We start from the raw sequence: 8,375 nt of genomic DNA on the forward strand, positions 1-8,375 counted from the left end.
CCCCAGCAGGAACACTGCCAGTTTGAACTGAAGGGGGAAGAGATGGGACAAAATAAAGGCAGGCTGTCAGACTTCTCAGCTCCTATAGGACCTGACTGTACAGTTAGTTCGTTGTGATCACACACTATTTTTTAAGACAAGAGAGAAAGAAGAACACTTAAACAAGATTAAGAGATTATCAGGGCTGCCATTCCCACCACAGACCCAGAGTACATGGGCCCCGAGAGGGCCAGGCTGCCCCAACCTAGGTTTCAAACGGTGGGCCCACTGCCTAGCAGAGCTGTGTGGGTGAGGCTGGCCCAGAATGGCAGGCACACAGTTCCAACCTAGCATAGCTGCAGATTCAGAACTATTGCTCAAGTGGGTTCAGATGATACAACACTCACTCTTAAATGATTATTCTCAAACCTTAAGGCCCAATGGTGGAGAAGGAAACAGCAACCCACTCCAGTATTCTTGCCTGGAAAAGCCCATGGACAGGGGAACCTGTCACACTATAGTCCATGAGGTCGCGAAAGAGTCGGACATGACTCAGTAACTATAAATGCAACAACACAAGGTCCAGTGGAGTAAGCCTTAGTAGGTTATGCGCTTACTTGAGACCCACTTTCCCTTCCTTCTTTCTGATGTCTCCCTTTGGGGAGGGGAAAGTACATCTCACATCTGTCTCGCCATGGTAGTTTGGGGGCACACAACTTGTTGATTTCACAGGTTCATGGCTGGAGAGGCATTTTTGCCTCAGGTTGAATCATATTTCAGGTCTCATCCATAGTAGATTTAGATGATATTTACATAAGACTCTGGATTTTAGAGCTAATGCTGAAATAGAGCTCTTGGGATGGAATCTATTTTGCATCTGAGAAGGATATTAATATGGGGGTGGGCAAAGGCAGAATCCCACAGATGGGGGAATCTGGCAGGCTGCAGTCCATAGGGTCACAGAGAGTTAGACACGACTGGAGCAACTTAGCACACAGCATGCACACAGAGGCAGAATGCTATGGACTGAATATTGGTGTCTTCCTGAAATTCATATATTGAAGGTCTAACCTCCAAATAAGGGCTTCCCTGGTGCCTCAGATGGTAAGGAATCTACCTGCAATATGGGAGACCCAGGTTTGATCCCCAGGTTGGGAAGATTTCCTGGAGAAGGGAATGGCTACCTACTCCAGTACTCTTGCCTGGAAAATTCATGGACAGGAGAGCCTGTTGGTCTACAGTGCATGGGGTTGCAAAGAATTGGACACAACTGAGTGATTAACTCTTTAAACTTCAAATGTGATGATATTTGGAGGTTTGCAGAGAGAATTATTTACATGGGGTCATGAGGGTAGAGCACTTATGATAGAGTTATCAAAAAAATTTAAGAGGATAATGAAACCCCTGGTGGCTCACTGGTAAAGAATCCTCCTGCTAATGCAGGAGACATAGGTTCAATCTCTGGGTCAGGAAGACCCCCTTGAAAAAGGAAATGGCAACCCACTCCAGTACTCTTGCCTGGGAGATTCCATGGACAGAGGAGCCTGGTGGGCTGCAGTCCATTGGGTCACAAGAATCAGACACGTCTTAGCAACTAAACTGCAACAACAAGAGCAAGGAGACCATGGCTCATTTTCTGCATATAGATATTAACCAGAGACTATGTTAGGACATGACCGAGAAGAGAGTCTGCATCAAAAACACAACCGTGCTGGCACTTGGATTGATCTTGGATTTCTAGCCTCCAGAACAGGGAAAAATAATTTGCTGTTTAAGCCACCAGTCCATAGTAATCTGTTATAACAGCCCACAGTAACACATTAGGTAAAAGGAACACCATAAGAAGTGCAGAGATATGTAAGTGACATGATATCTACAGGGAACTATTCACGTTTGTTATCGCCAAAACCCAAAATACATGAAGACTGACGAGAGATAATGCTAAAGAGCAACCCAGGATCAGCCCAGACTTGAGACCTATAGAACTGTGAGGTAATAAATGTTTTAAACCACTAAATTTATGTGAATTTGGTACAGCAGCAATAGAAACTAGTATCAACTTTGGAGCCTGGAAGTGGTATGCTGCTATATAAAATACCTAAAAATTTGGGATAGCCTTGGAATCAGGCAGTTGGTGCAGGCTCAAAGAATTTTGAAAAAAAAAAAAAAATGGTAGAAGAAACCTAGATAGTCTTAGACGGTTGGTAAGAATACAGTCACTAAAGGGGCCACTGGTGAGGACTCAGAAGGAAATGAGGAACACGTTACTAGAAATACAGAAAGTAACACCTGAAATTCATCCAGAGTACAACACAACCTATCAAATCCCAGCTAATTTCAATGCAGAAATTGAGAAGCAGTTCCTAAAATTCATGTGGAAATTCAAGGGAACTGGAATGATCATAACAATCTTGCAAAACAAGATCAAAGTTTGAGGGCTCACCCTTCCCTATTTCAAAACTTACTATAAAAGGTACAGCAGTCAAGACAAGGCGGTACTCACAAAAGACTAGACAAAGACCAACAGAATAGAACTAAAGGTCCGAACATAAACCCATATGTCTATGGCCAGTTGGCTTTTTTTTTTTTTTAAAGAGTGCCAAGTCAATTAACTGGAGGGAAAAAAAAGGTGTTTTTTTTTTTTCAACAAATGGACAAATAAAATATAACATACCCATATAAAAAAATATTATCTGGGAATTAAAAAATGAGGTACTAATGCATGGTACAGCAGGGATGACCTTTGAAAACATTAAGCTATGTAAAAAAACTCAGCCACAAAAATTACATCATGTTTGATTCCATTTATTTGAAACTCTTAGAATAAGCAAGTATAGACAGACAGAAAACAGATTAGTAATTGCATAGCGTTGGAGGGGTAGAAGGATTGAAGGTGATGACTAAGGGGTATGAGGTTTCATTTTTAGGAAATGAAAATGATTTAGAATTGATTAAGGTGATAGATCTACAACCCTATGCATATACTGAAAGTCAAAAATGTACACTATAAATACGTGAACTGTATGGCATACAAATTATATCTAAGTTTAAAAAAAAAAAACAGGAAAAGAAAACCACATCAAGACTACACACATTGTAATCAAATTGATGGAAATCAGAAACAAAAAATTTTCAAAAGCAGCTAGAGGAGGGAGAAAAGACATAAAGAAAGTGAAAAGACAAAACACAAATTTGGAAATTGGCTTATTGTCTCAGAATTATAAAGGACTACTATAAATAAATGAAACAGACAATCCAAAATAAAGCCAGGCAAAATATTAAATGGGCATTTCACTGAGAAATAAACCAATATGATCAAGAAATAAATAAAAAGATGGCTGACCTCATCAGTTATCTGATAATGTAATTTAAAATGTCAGATACTGGGAATTCTCTGGCAGTCAAGTGGTTAGGACTTGGCGCTTTCACTGCAGTGGCCTGGATTCAATCCCTGGTTGGGAAATTGAGATCTTATAAGTCGCATGACACAGCCAAATAAAATAAAATATCAGATACCATTTCACATTCCCAAATATAAAAGTCTGAATTTACTTTTTGAGAATCCTAGAAAAACTTGTGTGTATGTATGCTAGGATACACATACAAGAATGTTTAGAGTAAACTCATTTAGAATAGCAAAAGGTCCAAAATCCATCAACAGGAAAATGTATAAATTATAGCATATAATGACATTCTTTATGCCAATAAAAATGGATGAAATTATAGTTTGGTGCAAAAAAGCCAGCCTCCCTATAATTTATATTGTATAATTCCACTTATAAAGTTCAACAATATACAAAACTAAATATGTACAAATATTAAGTAAATCTATGAAGAAAGTAAAAGAACGATCAACATAAAAAGCTGTATAGTGACAACACTCAGAGAGAAATGAGGAGAGAAGGACACAGTAGATTTCCCAGATGGCTCTGCAGGTAAAGAATCTGCTTATAATGCAGGAGACTTGGGTTTGATCCCCAGATCGGGAAGATCCCCTGAAGGAGGGCATGGCAACCCACTACAGATTTATTATTGCTGGGAAAGTCCCGTGAACAGAGAAGCCTGGCAGGCTACAGTCCATGGCATCACAAAGAACTGGACAGAACTGAAGCAGCTGAGCATACATAGGACTCAAGAAGTACTTACTACATCAGGTTTCAGAGAAGTCAAAATAGAAAATAGTTTATAATTTTGTATCTAGTCAATATCTCATTAAAACAACAATTTCTACAAAGAAAATAAAAGCAAATAGAAGAGGAAGAAGTGCAGAGAGCTAACCTTGAATAATATTTAAAATATTTGAGAAGGAAGAGGAAAGAGAATACAGTAGTTAACAAGGGACCAGGGTCAAGAGAATGTTTGGCTTCATTCTTTTCCAGAAGAGGAAATGGTTCAGCAAACATATGGGTTAAGGAATGAAAAGCATAGAGATTTAGAGATTAGTAGGTTAATGGTGGTAGTAGTAACAGTAGGAATGGCAGAAACTAACATTCACTGAGAGCTTGTACCAGAGTCAAAGCCCCTTAACTGCCTTAACTTATGGTTGTGCTCACAATAAGATAAGCACTTATTTCTAGTCCCATTTTTCAAATGGAAGCACATAGAAGATAAGCAATATGTCCATGACCACACATTTAGAAAGTACAAAACCATATTTCAAACTGGTAGACTTTGCCTCCAGAGCCAGGATTTTTATGAAGAAGGTGTAACTGAGGGAGCAAAGTCCTGGAGGAAAGAAGACAGGCCTTGACTGATACTGGAGCGGGTAGCCTTTCCCTTCTCCAGGGGATCTTTCCAACCCAGGGATCAAACCCAGGTCTCCCACATTGCAGGCAGATTCTTTACCAGCTGAGCCACCAAGGAAGTCTAAGAATACTGGCGTGGGTAGCCTATCCCTTCTCCAGCGGATCTTCCCACCTCAGGAATTGAACTGGGGTCTCTTGCATTGCAGGCAGATTCTTTACCAACTGAGCTATCAGGGAAGCCCCTGAGGCTGGAGAAGAGATAAATAAATAGCAGGGGTGGGGAGAAGTAGGAAAGGGGAAAAAACACTTCACAATCTATAGTTTGTTTTTTTTTTAATGAAGTAGGCAGTCAGGTTGTTTGCTGGGAGTGAGTGCAGTACAGTTGGGGTAAACTAAAAATACCTACTACTGGAAGACTGAATGACCCTGAGACCAATCAAGGAAGAAGACATTCACAGCCCTATGATACACTATTCTAGGACATTCCATTGTAGGGAATGCTAGATACAACCTCCTGCACTAATTATTAGTTAGTTCTACTTTTGCTTTCTCTTGACCTTGACTAGTTGAACTCAGGTATATTCAAAGTGCCCATAATGCAATCCCACTGGAAGGTATCTAATACCAACAAACAGGGCTTGCTCAGCTTTCCTGCCCAGAACACTTCTCAAGGAAATTTTCTTTTATATGTTGCTCTTCTGTTCTCTGCCTGAGGAGAGAAAAACATCTCTACACTCTTTTAAGCATAGCCTTTCTTCTGTGCTTCTGTCTCCATAATTAGATTATAAGCTTACTCTAGGGAAGAAGTTCATGCCTTGCAAAGAATAAGCAAATACTATTTCAATACACCTCTGTCTTGGTCATCTCAATAATGGAAATTCTACACATATCTCTAAAATAAATGACAATACAGAAAGATAGAGTTTTTTTCCTTATGTGCCTCCAAAGATGTATTTATACACATAATTCAAACTCTCAAAATTTGCAACTTTTTTTAGCAACAAGCTTTTATCTTTCCAAAGATAAAGTTCAATCCCTACCCAAATTATTGCAAATTTCAAGTTAGTAATTTTTCCTATAATCTATATAAGTATATAAAAAAATAAATTGTAGTCTTCAAGTGATTTCAAGTGGCTGAGGCTATTTTTTGTCTGAGGCCTACCACAAACACTTTCTTGAAGAACAAGTAACTGTGATCTGATGGGTGTGTGTGTGTGTGTGTGTTCATATATGTAGGTGTGTGTGCACACACTCAGATGTGTCCAATTCTTTGCAACCCCATGAACTGTAGCCTGCCAGGATCCTCGGTGTATGGAATTTCCCAGGAAAGAATACTGGAGTGGGTTGCCATTTCTTTCTCCAGGGGATCTTCCTGATTCCAGGATCGAACCCACATCTCTTGCGTCTCCTGCATTGTCAGGCTGATTCTTTACCACTGCTGCTGCTGCTGCTGCTAAGTCGCTTTAGTTGTGTCCGACTCTATGCGACTGCATAGACGGCAGCCCACTACTGCCTAAGAAAAACTTCAATTTAGGGAACTGTGTTACTCTTTTCTTCTTAACAAATAATATCTTCAGATAAAATCCACTAACATTTAGAAACTAAATGAAAAAAAAATATTAAATCAGTTCTCAAATTACTATGTAATATTTAACAACTCTATTAAAGTCTAATCAGCCATAGACTTTATCATAATCAGATAATGTATAGGACATTGCCTCAAGTATTTATTTCCTCAAATTTCTCTATGTGCCATGCAATTAAATTACAAAGCAAATATGTTTCAAAAAATAATGAAACCACTCAATACTGAGAACTGCAATAAAAGTATAGGACACAGGGTAACCAGTAACTGCAACGTGTGTGTTTAAAGGAAAAAAAATCAGTTCAGGCATATCAGTTCAGTTCAAGTCGCTCAGTCGTGTCCGACTCTTGGCGACCCCATGAATCGCAGCACGCCAGGCCTCCCTGTCCATCACCAACTCCCGGAGTTCACTCAGACTCACGTCCATCGAGTCCGTGATGCCATCCAGCCATCTCATCCTCTGTCGTCCCCTTCTCCTCCTGCCCCCAATCTCTCCCAGCATCAGGGTCTTTTCCAATGAGTCAACTCTCTGCATGAGGTGGCCAAAGTACTGGAGTTTCAGCTTCAGCATCATTCCTTCCAAAGTAGTCCCAGGGCTGATCTCCTTCAGAATGGACTGGTTGGATCTCCTTGCAGTCCAAGGGACTCTCAAGAGTCTTCTCCAACACCACAGTTCAGGCATATACTCAGGTGCCAAATAATTTCCACTAGTACTTCCACCACACAAATTCTACTTTATTGCTATGAATTCTTTAAGTAAACAACACCCACATTCAAATGATAGCTAAGGTTAACCATACATCTTTTTTCATAAATTTCTTTTTTGTCACAAACACTATCTCACCTGATGCCCTTTAAACCATTGTTTCAAATGTTTTTGACCACAACCAACAACAAGGAAAAAATTTCATGTTGCAACCTAACAGAAACATATAATTATGGAATAAATGTTTTACATATTTAGCTTACTAGTTGTGATGTACTCTAAGATTAAAAAAAAAAAGTTTTCTAAATATTGGTTTCATTCTACCAAATTAAAACACTCAGATTTGGAAAAATACTGCTTCAATTTCTTTATTTCACTCATGTTATTTTTAACAGCATGATCCTAGGTTCTGTTCAGAAACTGAATACGGTTTGCCCAAGGCCTTAGGACACTCTCATGGACAGAGTATCTCTCAGAATCCACACCATTCCACATAGGATCGAAAACAACGGACCACACACAAGGGGAGAACAAAGAAAAGGCAGACAGAACTGCCCTGCTGATCGACAGTCAGGGTCCCCCAAATTACATGAGATAGTGTGGTGCAAAGGTTAGAACAGAAAACTTAGAATCAAGTCCCAAATCTACCACATCAGGCAAGACACTTTGGAGAGATTTAATTTTCTCATCTGTATTAAATAACGTGGAGTAGGGGCCCAGTCTCATGCCCATAACTCTACTCCTAGAGTCTAGAACAGTGCTTGGCAGGTGGTAGGTGCACCGTAGATATTATTAAATGAATGAATGCATGAATAAATATCTTGTTCATCTGGTTGTAAGCAGGATGTCATCCAAATACGTGATTTTGTTTTTAAATTCAGTCTGAAATAATTGGAGAAACAGTATGCTGGCAGCTTCTCATTACTCTGTTTAATTAAGCAAGTCCCTCTTTTTCCAAGAAAAAAAAGGTGGGGTCAGTGGAGGGTTGGAATGACACGTTCTGTATTTTTTTCTTCTCCACCTGCTACTCCTTATGAATATAAATGGTGTGTGTACCCATATAAATATAAATGGTACATATAAATGTACATATAAATGGTATATGTACAACACTGGTACCGTTTTAAACTACAAATGTAAAAACTGAGCTACCCACTGTCATGCATGTAAGTCATTTAACTCCCTCAGTGTCAAAAATTGAAAGGATTAAAGAGGGTCACAGAAAGAAATTCTAAGTCATAGTAGTCAATTTTTCAGCTTAACATCAATCCTGGTAAATATTTCTATAAAGGAGGATGAAATTATTTTAATTGATGCTCAATCAGATTGAATTATCCCTATTATCTATAACCTCACATTG

The sequence above is a fragment of the Capricornis sumatraensis genome, chromosome 13, assembly GCF_032405125.1.
Source record: "Capricornis sumatraensis isolate serow.1 chromosome 13, serow.2, whole genome shotgun sequence".
Classification (NCBI taxonomy): Eukaryota; Metazoa; Chordata; class Mammalia; order Artiodactyla; family Bovidae; genus Capricornis; species Capricornis sumatraensis.